This window comes from Dromiciops gliroides, chromosome 1 (assembly GCF_019393635.1).
Source record: "Dromiciops gliroides isolate mDroGli1 chromosome 1, mDroGli1.pri, whole genome shotgun sequence".
Taxonomy (NCBI): domain Eukaryota; kingdom Metazoa; phylum Chordata; class Mammalia; order Microbiotheria; family Microbiotheriidae; genus Dromiciops; species Dromiciops gliroides.
The window spans coordinates 269,006,989-269,023,441 of record NC_057861.1 but is presented as its reverse complement, the minus strand read 5'-3'; the positions used below and the strand labels follow the sequence as shown (position 1 = coordinate 269,023,441).

The 16,453-nt window shown below is 34.3% G+C and overlaps 1 pseudogene; it reads left to right on the top strand.

Annotated features, from left to right (window-relative positions):
• The first annotated feature begins 3,763 nt into the window (after positions 1-3,763).
• LOC122748246 lies at positions 3,764-4,115 on the top strand (annotated as a pseudogene).
• Positions 4,116-16,453: the final 12,338 nt, after the last annotated feature.

Below are 16,453 nucleotides of genomic sequence, written 5' to 3'. Positions count from 1 at the left end.
AACCTCAGTCCTAGGAAAAGAAATAAGAAAACACACTTCCTCCATTCCTTTCAATAGTAGAAACTAAGGATGTTGAACATTGAACATTCCCTAAAGCTATTAAGGTTCTTGTTTTTTTTTTTCCTACCTCAAAAATCTTGATTACAAAGTATGGTCTGATAGATAGGAGAAGCAGTAAGATTATTTGTGTATACACACAGGTGTGCACATATAATGTATGTATATGAAAATGTGTGTATATGTATACATATGTGTGTCCATGGAAATGGTTGGTAGGGAAATATATTAATAAACTATTTTTAAATGTTTATTGCATTGAATGCATTGTGAATCTCTAACAATGTCAAAGCATTGATGAACTGACCTCTTCATTTGTAAAATGACACACCTATCAAAGAGGTCATATGAATAAGTTAACATTCATGCAATCAATACACACGAGGCAGAGTAGCATGAAGGCACCTGGATGAAATCAAAGATCTAGCAAATAAATAATGTTTGTATACATATTATGCATAAAAATATAGAAGTATATATATATATACATATTTATATATATATGTAAACATCTATATCACTAAAGACATAGTCATTTTTGGACTTTTATACCACTTTTTAAAAATTGAGTATGAGAGACTGTGGACTACAAATGAAATGCCTTCACATATAACTCCTCACTATTTTCCCAGAAGAATATGACTTAGTCTTATGGCCCATGCATAGTTTCAGGAAAAGATTACATAATTTAAAAAACCAATATTAACTAAATGAATTCTAATTTTAAAAACCACTCACTGAACCTTTGTACCGATAGCAATTTTTAAACAGAATCACTCAACCTTGACAGAATGATTCCTATATTAATCTGACAAAAGCGGTTTAATGAGTAGATATAGGATGATTTAAAATGGTGTAGATTTCCAAGTGATCCATAACTAATAATCCCTCTTAACTGCCCTGGAATACATATCATTGCTGGCCACATGTCCACTACAGGGCTAATTCTGCACTTTAAGATGCAGCCATGAAGACATGTGTAAGAAGACATTTCTTCCTGGAATTATTGAGTCAAAACAATTATTGTAAAAGTTATTCAGCTGAAGGAGATAAATAACATGTAAACACAACACCATTTGTGGCAATTAATTTTACACAATTATTTAAAATCAGTTGCATTTTTGTACTTAAGCAAGAGAGTATTCACAGAGGTATGGTTTACTTTTGAGATTACTTATACTAATTACATTGAGTGCGTAAGTTTTCTGTTTGTTTTTTTTTAATAGCTATGACTGTAAGACTGAAATTTTCTTTTTCTCTTTTTTCTTTCGTCCTTCCTTCCTTTCTTTTACTCTTTCTTTCTTCCTTAGCTCCTTCATTTCTATTTTCCTTTCTTTATTTCCTCCTCCTTTTCCTTTCCTTCCTTCTGTGGACTATATGCCTTTCATAACAGACATTAAGCCTCCTTTTTTCACACTCTTTAACTTACTAAACTCCCATCCCAATACTGAAGTAAGGAAAAATGTAATAAATGCCTACTATGTTCTCAGCATTGTGTTAAAAATCTTTATGAATATTACCTCATTTGATCCTCACAACAACCCAACAAGGTAGGTGTTATTATTATCACCACAGACCAAGGTTGTAACTTACCCAGGGTCCTCAAGTTTTCTTGACCCTAGGTCTGTCCAGAGTTCTATTCAGTTCATCAAATAGACTCAGGGTCAAATAAGAAAGAAATTTAGTGTGCAATATGAATCAGGTATGGAACAGGTATTACATTCTAATACTGAAAGGAGATATAAAACATAAAAGACTTATGACACATTAACAGAATGACTTAAACCCCAAAATTCTGTAACAACATTTAATTATTATTAACATATTATTGGGAGAATAACAATTAAACTTCATCAGAGTATAAATAAGTTTGCCTAACTTCTGAGTATTTTGCATTTCACCTTGTTTTGTACTATGCAAAAACCTGCTTTATGTTTGGTTGTAAAACAGACAAATCCCTTGTTATTCTGTCTTCTCCAAATCAGAATCTTTTCTCTGCCCTTAATCAGTTTCAACTCTGGAAAACAAGGCCTTGTATCTCTCAAAAGGGCAAGATCAAGTATGGACATATTTATCTCAGGCTACTCCTTTATCAAAAGTAAATAAACAAAAGCCCCCCCCCCAAAAAAAAAAAAGACCAAACCTAGGCTTTGGCTTGCCTAAGCAGAACATAAGTTTTAGAAGTCATCTGCTCATGAGTAGGAAACAGAACCACATATCCTACCCCAGCACTCTTCTTTAGAAGTGTCTAAGTGTCCTAACATGATTTGTGGCTAGAAAAAAAAAGAGCTTAGAGTGTACTGTTCCCTTTTGTAAATGCTCTGAGTCATCAGTTCTCTAGCTCTGTAGATAATAAAGCAAATGTTCACTATCTCAACATATAGGACCCTTTAACCCTTAGTCAAACATGGCCAGAATCAAGGCTTCCCAAGCTTCCCAGCCCCCAAAGGGTTTCACATGGAAATTCATCTGGAATAAGCTATGGCATCTTTGAACATGCTTCATGTAATGACCTTTATAGTCTACTTCAACTAACTACATATATAAATAAGGATAAAGAAGGGAATATTTGGAAAATATATGTAGTAATTATATCCATATTTATATAGATAATATACATATATATGTATATGCATACATACATACATATTCTACACCCCAGTATAGATCCTTAAAATAGATTAAAATGTAATTGGGAAATGTTGAACAAAATAAATAAAAATAAAAAACAACATAGATAATGCTATCTTTTTGTTTTCTAAGTGGCCCACAGGGAAACTTCCTATTGGAATTTAGAAAACAATGACATACTTAAAGAATAGAATACTTATAAAATACAAGTAATACAATAACTATTAAACATATACTTTTTGGTCACTACTTAATAAGAAAATAACAATAGATCTTAGAATTAGAAGAAACTATAAGAGGTTATCTGAAGCAACTCTCTGCCATCAACAGATAAGGTATTTCTATTCCCATTTTACTCATCAGGCAACTTAGATCAAAGGAGATTAATTAGTGTGTGATTACACAGAAGCTAATATTGTTCATTATTTTTAATGATTCAAAAGGTAATTTTCTCACAATATGTTAAGAAAAGTTGTGACATGTGACATGATCCTAAGTTCTTGAAGGCTATACTAACAGGATCCAAGCTCTGGAATATTCAGCCAAGCTGGAAACTCATATCAAATGAGGTCCTGACAAAAGATAGCATCTGCACTCCAAGAACCAACCTAGCTAAGCAACAGTCTAACTCATCAATATTATGTTGGCTGATGGATTATGAAATATTTGTGCATTTCAACCAATGAAATAAAGATCCACAAGCCTCTATTTTCTAAATATCTCAGAGCAATTGTCATAAAGAGAAAGTATGCAAGGTAAATTTTCTAATGTGTCTCTAGTTAAGGATAACAAAATTTCATATAGCAGACACTTCTGTTTATGCCTAGCTTTGTTTTGAAAATTTTCTTCCTTCTTTCTTTATTTCCTTCCTTCCTTCCTTCCTTCCTTCCTTCCTTCCTTCCTTCCTTCCTTCCTTCCTTCCTTCCTTCCTTCCTTCCTTCCTTCCCTCCTTCCTTCCTTCCTTTCTGTTGATGCCACCATGGTCAGACTCGCCATGGGCCCCACCGCTCCTGCAGTTCCCACAGCGCCAGGCTGCGACCTCCAGACTGTACTAAGTAGAACCTAGACCGCCAACATGTACTATGTGGCCACGTACCTTCTAGCCGTCCTCGACAATGACTCCTCCAATCCCAAGGACCCAAAGAAGATCCTGGACAGCATGGGCATCGAGATGGAGGAGGAGCCATGAAGAAGGTAATCAGTGAGTTGAGCAGCTAGAACATCAAAGATGTGATCATGCAGGGGAGCCGTAAGCTGGCCTCCATGCCCGCTGGGCCGTTGCTGCTGCTGTCAGTGCTGGTTCTGCTGCCCCAGCTGCTGCTGGTTCTGGCCCTGCTGCTGCAGAGGAGAAGAAAGAAGAAAAGAAGGAGGAGTCAGAAGAGTTTGATGATGACATGGACTTTGGTCTCTTTGAGCAACCACCCTGATCCTGGAGTGAATAAGCCTTTTATTTAAGAAAAAAAAAAAAGAATTAATTGTGATTTGAGGTTTCTGTGACCCCATCTTTGCCTAAAATTAGAAACCCCGTGCACCCTCACTCCAGCATGTGCCCCTACGCCCTAACCTGGGCCTGGCTAAATTATAATGAGGGCAGCCCCGCCATGACTGGAAGCCAGGTGAGGGCAGTCAGGTGACCTCTGGCATCCAGAAGCTTAAGGGGGGCTGGCAGTTATAGAGCGGCTTGTTAATTCTGTCAATCAGGGGTGTTGGTCAATTAGCTTGGGGCTGTGTGTCTGTCTGCCCTGTTTCCTGGGACCCTGGGAGTTGCTGGTAAGGAGAAGAGAGGAGTTTCACCATTCTGGTGTTGGAGCCGGAAAGAGACAGGACCAGGACACAGCCATGTGTTCTTCTGAGCCCTGGGCAGTGGTGTGATTCAGGTCATGTTGTTTTTCTTTCCCCATTCTTTTTTTTTTTTTTTGCCTTCCCCTTAGTTCTACTAATCATACTTGTGTTTTTAAGTTCATTCTTGTTACTAAACCCTGTTCTGTTTTTGAAAGAGGCTGTTAATCTCCTTCCTTGCCCCGATATTGCAGCAAGCCACCTAATTAACACTCCCCAATTAAAATTTGGCCCCTACATTTCTTTGTATATTTCACAATTACATGTAAAAATATAATCTTTTTAAAAATGTATAGTTATAAATGATTACCTTCTTTTCCTTCTTGATAAGGCAATCAATTTGATAACAATAATACATGTGAAGGGGCAGCTAGGTGGTGCAGTGGATAGAGCACTGGCCCTGGAGTCAGGAAGACCTGAGTTCAAATCCGGCCCCAGACACTTGGCACTTACTAGCTGTGTGACCCTGGGCAAGTCACTTAACCCCAACTGCCTTACCAAAAATGACAATAATAATAATAATACATGTGAAGTCATATAAAACATGTTTCTATATTAGCCATTTTATAAAAGAAAACAAGAATAAGATAAGAAAAATAAAGTTTTAAATGTATGCTTTAATCTGCATTCAGTGATCATCTGTTCTCTGGAGATGGATAGCATTTTTCATCATGTGTCTTTTCTAATTTTTTTGGATAAGTCTTGATTAGAGTAGTTTAAGTCTCACAGTTGATCATCCTTACAATATTGCTATCACATGTCTATAATGTTCTTGTCATTCTGCTCTCTTTACTTTGCATGAGTTCATATAAGTCTTCCCAATATTTTTTCCTGAAATCATCCTTCTCATCCTTTTTTATGACATGATAATATTCCATCACAATCATATAATTCAGTGTGTTCAGCCATTTCCCAATTAACAAGCATATTGCAAATTTCTAATTTTTACTATGATAAAAAGAGCTACTATAAATATTTTTTGCAAAAATAGATCCTTTTCTATATTCTTTGATCTCTTTGGGATTTTGTTGTTCAGTTGTGACTGACACTTCATGACCCATTGGACCAGGATTTTCTATCCTCCACCTCTAAAAATCCGACCAACTTCATGTTCATTGTTTCTATATACCATCTCATCCTCTGGAATCCCCTTTTCTTTTTGCCTTCAATCTTTCCCAAAATTGGGATCAAATTATTTAAGTTTCAGCTTCAGTATTTGAACTTCCAATGAACGGTCTGAATTAATTTCTTTAAATAATGACTGATTTTGTCTCCTTGCTGTTAAATGGACTCTCAAAAGTCTTCTCCAGCACCACAGTTTGAAAGTAGTGATTAGGTAATGCTCAGCTTTATTTATAGTCCAACTCTCATAGCCATACATTGCTACTAGGTAATCCATAGATTGTATAGACTTTTATTGGCAAGGTGATATCTCATCTTTTTTAGTATATTATACAGATCTATCCAAGGAGCAAGTGAAAAAAGTGTCTTTCTATTTCATAGATTCCATTTCTGACTGCAGTGATCTTTCAGTCTAAGAATATAAAATCTAACACTGCTTCCAATTCTTCTCCACCTATTTGACAATAATTGATAGGAACAGTTGCCAAGACCTTAGTGTTTTGGTTTTTTTATATATCAAGTGTTGAGCCAAATTTTACATTCTCCTCTTTTACACTCATTAAGAGGCATCTTAACTGGTCTTCATTTTTTCCATCAGAGAAGTATTATCTGAATATCTGAGATTGTTATATTTCTCCTGGCAAGCCTCATCCTGGCTTTTGATTCATCCACCTAGGTATTTCACATGATGTACTCTACATATAAATTAAATAAATGAGATGACAATATACTGCTTTGTCATAGTCTATTTCCTTTTTTAAACCAAGCAGCTCTTTTATATTCAGGTCTGTTCTACCTGTTGCTTCTTGGTCCACTCACAGATTCATCAGGAGACAAGGAAGATGATCTGGTACTCCAAACTCTTTAAGTACTTGCCACATTCTTTTGTGATCCAAAATCAAAAGTCTTTAGGCTAATCAATGAATGAGAAGTAGGTTTTTTTTCTGGAAATTCCATGATTTCTCCATAATCTGGAGAATGCAGGCAATTTGGTCTGATTTGATTTGTGTTAAAGTGTTTTGCAAATGTGTTCATATAGTTTTGGGGTTTGTCTTGGCAAGTAGACTCCCAAGTATTTTATATTGTTCACTCTTATTTTATTTTTTTATTTTGTGTTATTTTGTGTTTTGTTTTGTTGTTGTTGTTTGTTTTTTTGGTGGGGCAATGAGGGTTAAATGACTTGCCCAGGGTCACACAGCTAGTAAGTGTCAAGTGTCTGAAGCCCGATTTGAACTCAGGTCCTCCTGAATCCAGGGCTGGTGCTTTATCCACTGTACCACCTAGCTGTCCCTTTTCATTGTTATTTTAAATGGAATTTCTTTTTCTATCTCTTACTGCTGGAATTTGTTGGTCATATATAGAAATGCTGATGATTTATTTGGGTTTCTTTTCTATCCTACAACCATTCTACAGTTAATTGTTTCTAGTTGATTCTTTAGGATTCTCTACTAAGTACACCATCATATTATCTGCAAAGAGTAATAGTTTTGTTTCTTCCTTGCCTGTTTTAATTCCTTCAATTTTTTTCTTCTCTTATTACTAAGGTTAACATTTTTATTACAATACTAAACAATAATGGTAATAATGGATATCCTTGTTTTACCCCTGATCCTATTGGCAATGCCTCTAATTCATCTCCCTTGCATATAATACTTGCTGATGGTTGAAGATGGATACTGTTTATCATCATCATTTAAGGAAAGCTCCATTTATTCCTATGCTCTATAGTGTTTTTCATAAGAATGGATGTTGTATTTTATCAAAAGCTTTCTCTGCATCTATTGAGATAATCATATGATTTTAGTTAGTTTTGTTTTTGATGTGGTTATATTGATAGTTTTTCTAATTATAAACCAGACCTACATTCCTGGTATAAATCCCACTTGGTCATACTCTGTTATCTTGGTGAAAATTGTTGTAATCTCTTTGCTAACATTCTATTCAGAATTTTTGCATCAATATTCATTAGGGAGATTGGTCTATAATTTTCTTTCTGTTTTTGCTCTTCCTGGTTTAAGTGTAAGCACCATATTTGTCTCATAAAAAGAATTTGGTGGCATTCCTTCTTCACCTATTTTTCCAAATACTTTTTGTAATATTAGCATTAATTGTTGTTTAAATGTTTGTTAGAATTCAGTTGTAAACCTATCTGGCCATGGAGATTTTTTCTTAGGAAGTTCATTGATGGCTTGTTCAATGTCATTTCCTAAAATGGACTTATTTAAAGATTCTATTTCTTCTTCAGTTAACCTAGGCAGTTTATATTTTTGTAGATATTCATTCAATTCATTTAGATTGCCAAATTTATTGGCATATAGTTGGATAAAATAGCTCTTAATTATTGCTTTGAATTCCTATTCTTTGGCGGCGAGTTCACACTTTTCATTTTTGATACTGATAATTCAGTTTTCTTTCTTTTTTAAAAATGGAATTAATGAAAGGTTTATCTGTTTTATTTGCTTTTTCATAGAACCTTCTCTTAGTTTTATTTATTAGTTTTATATTTTTCTCAGTTTCAATTTTATCAATATCTTTAATTTTCAGAATTTCTAATTTGGTGTTTAATTGGGGATTTTTAATTTGTTCATTGTTTGTTGTTTTTAGTTGCAAGCACAATTCATTGATTTCCTCTTTCTCTTTTTTATTCATGTAGGCATTTAGAGATATAAAATATCCCCTTAAGAACTGCTTTGGCCACATCCCATAGGTTTGCGTATGTTGTCTCATTATTGTCATTCTCTTGGATGATCTTATTGATTGTTTCTATGATTTATTGTTTGACCCACTCTTCATTGGGATTAGATTATTTAGTTTCCAATTAATGTTTGGTCTATCTTTCCATAGCCTTTTACTATGCATAATTTATTGCATCATGATCTGAAAAGTATGTATTTACTATTTCTGCCTTTCTTCATTTGACTGTGAGGGTTTTTTTGTTTTTTTGGGGTGTTTTTTGTGGGGCAATGGGGGTTAAGTGACTTGCCCAGGGTCACACAGCTAGTAAGTGTCAAGTGTCTGAGGCCGGATTTGAACTCAGGTACTCCTGAATCCAAGGCCAGTGCTTTATCCACTGTGCCATCTAGCTGCCCCTTAAAATTTTGCTATTATTAATGACTGTGAGGTTTTTATGGCCTAATCCATGGTCAATTTTTATGTATATGTCATGTACCACTGACAAAAAGGTATATTCTTTTCTATCCCCATTCAGTTTTCTCCAGAGGTCTATCATATTTACTTCTTGTCTACTTTCTACTTCTATTCACCTCCTTAACTTCTTTCTATGCTAGTCAAACATGCTGATAATTTTTTTAAAAAATTGAACCAACCCAGTAATCTTGGTATAAATTCCAGCTGGATATGATTTATGATCTTTGTGATATATTGCTGTGATCTTGCTAGTACTTTATTTAAAACTTTTGCACTGATATTCATTATGGATATTGGCCCATAGTTTTCTGTCTCTTTTTGTTTTCTTTTTCTCTCCCTATTTTAGATATCAAAATCATATTTGCAGGGACATCTAGGTGATGCAGTGGATAGAGCAGTGGCCCTGGATTCAGGAGGACCTGAGTTCAAATCAGACCTCAGAAAAAACAAAAACATATTTGCATCATAAAAGAAACTTGATAGGACTTATTTACTTATATTTTTCAAATAGCTTATACAGCATTAGGATTGATTATTCTTTAATTGGTAAAATTCAATTATAAGTTTATCTTGTCCAATGGATTTTTTTCTTAGGGAACTAAGTCATGACTTGTTCAAATTCTTTTTTAGGATAGGGCTATTTAAGTATTCTATTTCCCCACAACACCAGCTTCTGGTTTTATGCATTAGTCAATAGTTGTTTTTTTTTAATCTTTCAATTTTAATAATCTCTCCTTTGTTTTTTATGCTTTCATTTTATTATTCAAATGAGGATTTTTAATTTGTTATTTTTCTAGTGTTTTTTTTAGTGGCATGCTTAATTCATTGTTCCAGTATTTCTGTCTTTTTTGATGTATGCATTGTCATAAGTTAATTTTCCCCTAAGAATTTCTTTGGCTGCATCCCACAAATTTTGGAATGCTGTCTCATTGTATTCATTTTGTTTAAATTATTGATTGTTTCTGTGATTTGTTCTTTAACCCACTAATTTTGGGGAATTATATTACTTAGTTTCTAATCTTTTTAAAAAAATTTGTGTTTGGTAAATTTTTGTGAAGGTGCCATATACATCTGACAAAAAGGTGAACTCTTTTCTATTCCCATTTAGTTTTCCCCAGAGGTATATCAAATCTTACTTTGCTCAGATTTTTTCATCTCCTTGACTTCTTTCTTATTTAGCTTTCTCTAGGTCCAAGAGGAGTAAGTTGAGGTCCTCCACTAGTATAGTTTTACTACCAATTTCCTCCTGTAGTTCATTTAACTTTTCCTTTAAGCATTTGGATGCTATGCCATTTGGTACATATATGTTCAGTATTAAGAATACTTCATTTTCTATAATGCCTTTTAGCAAGACATAATTGCTCAGGCTTATCCCTTTTTATCAGGTCAATTATTTGCTTTTGTTTTGTCTGAGATTATGATTACTACCCTGTTTGTTTGTTTGTTTTTTATTTGAGGTGAAACATAATAGATTCTTCTCCAGCCCCTTTTTTTAACTCTGTGTGTTTCTATTTCAGGTGTATTTCTTCTAAACAACATATTATTAGATTCTAGTCTCTAATTTCTTTTCCTAGTTTACTTCCATTTTATGGATGAGTTCATCCCATTCACATTCATAATAATGATTACTAAGTGTGCATTTCTGTCCATTATGTTTTCTTTTGTTTATCCTTCTTTTTTTTTGTCCTATCCCACCTGTATAGTCTGTTTCCCCTTTCCCTTCTACTTCTCTGTTAGATATTCCCTGTTATTTCTATTACCCATTGATGTGTGTATGAATATTCTCTCTTTGAACCTATTTAGACATGAATGTAGTTTGAAGTTTGCTCACCCCCTTCCCCAACATTTTCCCTCTACTCTAAAGCTCTTTTTTGCATAGCACTCTAATGTGAGGTAAGATTTCTGATTCTTCATCTTCCTTCTCCCTTCTCTGAGGGATGGCCTCTTTTCCACCTATCCATTTTAAAAATATAATCTCAACATAATCAGCTCACTTCCTTGCCTTATATCCATGTGAAGAGTGATAAAATAAAATTCTTCTTTGGCTTCTATCCAATTCATAAATTTTTTTCTTTGAGGCTTTGCTTGTAGATTTTTTGACTTCAGAGTCTTCTGAATTTGTTTATTGATCTTACCTATCACCATAGTTGTTTTTAATGGTCAAGTTACTTTTTTTGTTGTTGTTGTTGTTGTTGTTGTTGTTGTTGTTGACTCATTTTTCTACCCCTTGATTTTTGAATTTTACATTAGTGTTGGTTTTTGTTCATGGCACGGGGATGGATGAGGGTAACTGTTCCAGATTCAGGCCTTTTCATACTGCTGTTTTAAGAGCTAGTTTGGGGGGTCTGGAAGTTTTTAGTGTTTCCGAAGTGTTGTGACCTGGGAAGAGTTGTGGTCACTATTCTCCTGATCTGCATGCTGATCCTTACCCAAAAAGGGCCCAGATCCCTTGGAATTGCAATAGATATTGATCTTCAAGATTCCTGATCCCTTGGGACCAAAAGTGGTATTTTTCCTCAGGGTCTCTAATCCATTGAGACTAGGAGTGATATTGTTCTTCACAGTCCCTAATCCATTGTGACCAAAAGTGATACTGCCCTTCAGGGCTCCTCCTCCCTCTTGACTAATTGTACTTCTTAGTGTCCTTGAACTATGACCCAGAAGTGGTTATAAGCAATGGAGTTGCCAAGTAATGTCTGGCCCCACATAAAGTGCTGACACACTGGTCCTATGTAATCTTTTTCTGACCAGTTCCAAGATCTCCTTACTGTCTCTGGTTTTAGAGCACCCAAAGCTGCTACTGCTTCTGCCACAACCACCTAGTCCCACCACTACTATTTCATTCATGTGGGTTATGGGCCAATCTGTACCCCTATATCACAGATCTCTTTTTCTGACCTCCTGAGTTGTCTTGAGCTGGAAAAAAAGTCTCATTCTGAACTTTGTTGACTATGCTATTCCAGATTTCTAACTGAAGTGTGATTTTAAAGTTATTTTAAAGGGAACATTGGAAAAATTAAACTGAGTGCTTTCTTTACTCCACCATCTTGGCTCCACCCCCAGAATTCACCTAGTTTTATTCAGTAACATAAAATTCATGTAAATAAAATGAAACAAAGTCAGACTTTTAAAAATTAGGTTAGTCACCACAAGTTAAGTTGAGCTCTCTTAGTTTGTGAGGGGAAAATACCCTTGTCTTGGCAGGAAATGAATAGAGAAATAAAATAAATTCCTTATTCATTTATCACAACTTAGCTTTAGATCCCATGTTTTATAAATGTGTTTCTTATTTAAAATAAAGATTGTTTCAGCAGTAGTAGGCCACCTAGAGAACTCTAATTCTATTACATCAAATCCATACCACTATGCTCTATTGAATAGTGGAGAAGTTCTAGACTAAAAATCAACAGATGCATGTTCTAATCTCAGGGCCTCTATTCATTAGCTATGTGACCAGGCATCAGTTACTTGACCTTAGTTGTAAGAAGAAGAAGGTTTACTCAAGGATCCCACAGCTCCTTTCAACTTCTGAAATTCTATGATTCTATCTTTTCCCAAGATATAATTAATAGAAATACCTTACTTTCTCCTTGGACCAATAAACAACTTATGCTTCTCTAGAAAGAGGGGAGGCTTTTTAAAAAATAAATAATTTTTGAAAACTAGCTAGATGATTAGTCTACATATTGCTTATTTTGTACAGCTGTCCTTTTACATTTCTCATTTGATGATGTGTGGTATCATATTAGAGTGGACATTGATAGGGTTAAATTGTTTCCATGGATCATTAAATTTACTAAAGCAAGCTTACTAAATATTGCTAGTACTAGAGAAAATGCAGAACACATTAGTGCCATCATATGCCATGATTAGTGTTTCTGTTTGAGAATAACAATTCATCTATTCTGCAAGAAATATTATTTTAAGGTTTATTCTTTTCTATCACCAGTCTTGCTGGTCAATTTCTAGGCTGAGTAAGTACAAGAACTGACAGCACACACATCAGTTATTTAGACCTCATTTCAATGTATTGTAATTTTTTGTAATGTTATAGACACAGTAGTATCTTAACCAATTTGCTAAGTTGAATAGTTTAAATACAATTGAATATTGTTCTATATCAAAATATTGCTATTTGAAATGAAGACCATTTTATTGGTCAGTATCATGCTCAGAAGGTTTCAGACACCTGGATTGAAGAGTTGAAAAGGCCTACTTGGTGTTTGATGAAAATGATTAATGTAATGTTAGACTTCTACCTCCCAATTCCCCTTCCTTCTAAACACATTTTACTTCCTTATTACAACTAGGATTACTAGGTCTAGAGTTTAGAACTAGATTTTTTTTCATGAAGAGTATGCATGTTTCTAGCACAGTAATGAAATTTCTCTTTTGCTATAGCAATAGTTGACTATGTGGTTAGATCCAAGTCACCATAATAATTCTTACCCAAAATATGCTGTAAAATGTGATTTGAGATCAAGAAGTAAAAGAGGTCAGAGGCTTAAAGGAGATGTCTGATGATGAGGTAGATCTGCTAGGGAGCATTTATGTGAGGATATGGACAAGAATTACATTAAAAGAAAAGTTACAAATAAGTTGCAAAGTGCACTATTGAAGGGAGTACCCACATTAAAAATAGCTGAAATTCATTTTCTTAATAAAGGGAATAGGATCCAATAAGACTTTAAAGGTGATTTAGAATCAAGTTGTGAAGAGCTTTTTTTTTTTTTTGGTGAGGCAATTGAGGTAAAGTGACTTGTCCAGGGTCACATAGCTAGTAAGCGTCAAGTGTCTTAGGTAGGATTTAAACTCAGGTCCTCCTGACTTCAGGGCCACTGCTCTATCTGCTGCACCACCTAGCTGCCCTTCAAATTCATTAAAGTATAAAAGCCATCCTTCCCAAAAGGCCTATTCCAATGTTTTATCACAACATGGCAGTAACCCTGCATTGACAAGTCTATGCCAATTGACTGCAAATGCTGAAAGTGTATACCAAGTTGAAATGTCTTTAACTATTGACCTGGTAACAGGAGGAGAGCTGATAGGTCCACCTCCAAGGGGAGAATAAAGTGTTGGGAACACTGATTTCATTGTCACTGGAAAAGATAACCACATCATGGAAATAGTTGGTAAATATAACATGCTTCACTAATAATAAGAAATAGTAAAGAGAAAACCATGAAAATAACTATAGTCTATTATTGCAACCACCTCTTTTGCAAAGGATTAATTAGAGAAAACTTATAAAGAATTTTAAAGGAAAGTCCAATGCAAAGTAAATGATTACTTTTGTCATGTTGAGTACAAGGTGAGATTATAAAACCCTTACAAAATAGTGTTTGACGTTTTCTTCTTTTGTTAGCTTTAATCCAATTCAACAAATGTTTATTATGTTACCCCCAGTAAATGTTCTAAATCCTAGGACAATAAAAGCAAAAACAAATTATCCCTGACACTTAAACAGCATACAGATCTATTGGAAAAAATATGCAGAAATCTTGAAAATCAAAGGAGAAATTAATAAAATTGAAAGCAAGAAATTCATCCTGGATATAATGTCCTCTCCCATCTACAAGCTGCCTTATATATAAAATTTCATATATTATGTATATGCTTCTTTTTATACATTTTATTTTCCCACAATGGAATCTAATTTATTCAACCATTATCCAATTGAACATGTCCTTATAAGTGATAACTTTAAAAAAAATAGTTCCCATTGGGGGAATTTTAATTGCATAGTGAATTATTCTTCTGTCTCATATGATTAATTTCATTTTGTGGTATTAAGTTGTACTTGCCAAATAAAATACCTCATGACTATTTTTGAAAAGAATACTCATGATGTATGAGTAAGACTTTTATACAGTCTGAAGATTTGGGGCTTCTTTCCTTACTTGTTCACAAGCCATAATTTTCAACATTTTTTGTCATCTTATCCTCTGCCAAGTTTTACATCAGTTACCAAATATCAAAATATGTGTGGTTTGGGGGGAAATCATGGCACATTGGAAAAAGCACTGGCTCTGGAGTCAGAAGACCATGGTACAGATCCTACTTTTAATGCTTCTTACTTGTGTGACCTTAACCAAGATGCTTCATCAACCTGGTCCTCACTTTCGTCATCTGTAAAATGAGTAGACTGGACTAGATGACTAAAGGAATATATTCCTAATATCAGTAATTTTAAAGGTTTTATTAAGTTCATAGAATATCCTTTGCCAATTTCTACACTGATAATGGTAGAATATTAGAAAAGAGAACAGAGAAAAAAGATTTACATAGATTTTGGATGGTATGTATATACACACACGTGCATAAACATGTATGTTTACACATACATGGAAACATGCAAATATACACACCCACATATACATATAATCAATGCATATGCACATATATGCATACACACTACATATAATATGGTAATGAATATACATAAATATGTATATGCATATATGTGTGCTGATGTATTGTGTATATTTATAAGCACACATGTATATTGATATAGATATACACATTTACACACATTTAAATTATATATTATAGTATTTATCACAGGTTATATACTATATATATACCTGAAACCATATACTATATACACACACATAAGTATTGGTACCTTATCCAGAGATATTTGTTCAATGATCAACTAATTGACATATAAACAGAAAACCTATAGCAATCTGTATTGACATTTTCATATTAAATGAAATTAGGGGACAAGGAGAATTTTCAGATCAGTCAGAGAATGTCTCAAATTGGATTTCTCCCAATTGATTTCACTGTGCACCCCAACATAAAAAGAAAGATCATTGCATGGAACACTTTGTCATCTTGTCTCGAAGATTTGTTTTGTTTTGTTTTGTTTTTTTGTGAGGAAATGAGGGTTAAGTGACTTGCCCAGGGTCAGACAACTAGTAAGTGTCAAGTGCCTGAGGCTGGATTTGAACTCAGGTCCTTCTGAATCCATGGCTGGTGCTTTATCCACTGTGCAACCTTGCTGCCCCCTTTTTTAAAAAAATAACTTTTTCATTTAATATCAATTAATTTTTTCTTAATTACATCAACAACAGATTTTATCATTCTTTCTTTTTTGGAGGTGGGGCAATGAGGGTTAAATGACACGCCCAGGGTCATATAACTAGTAAGTGTCAAGTGTCTGATACCAGATTTGAACTGAGGTCCTCCTAAATCCAAGGCTGGTACTTTATCCACTATGCCAACTAGCTGCTCTTTGCAGTGCTTAAAATGAGTATAAATAAAAAGACCACCACAAGAATAATAGCCCTGCATGCATGAACATCCATTGATGTTTAACAGAGGATGAAGAGGTATAATCTTTTTATACAGACTCTAATATGATCCTCCAAACCAAGTAAGCATTTGTTTTCATATTCAGCAACTTCAAAGTGAAAGGGAGAATGGAGAAGACATTGAAAAAATGTCTTATAAAATACTGATCAGGTTTGAAAAATTCAAGAAGTCAAAAGATTAGAGAATACCTTGAAACCTCATATTTATAAACTTTATTTTTCTCCAGACAACACTTGACACTGAAAATAGTGAATATCACACACAAATAAATGAAGTACTATCAACTCTTCAACTCACACCTCCTCAGCATCTCCTATCCCTTCAGTCCCTTTCTCTG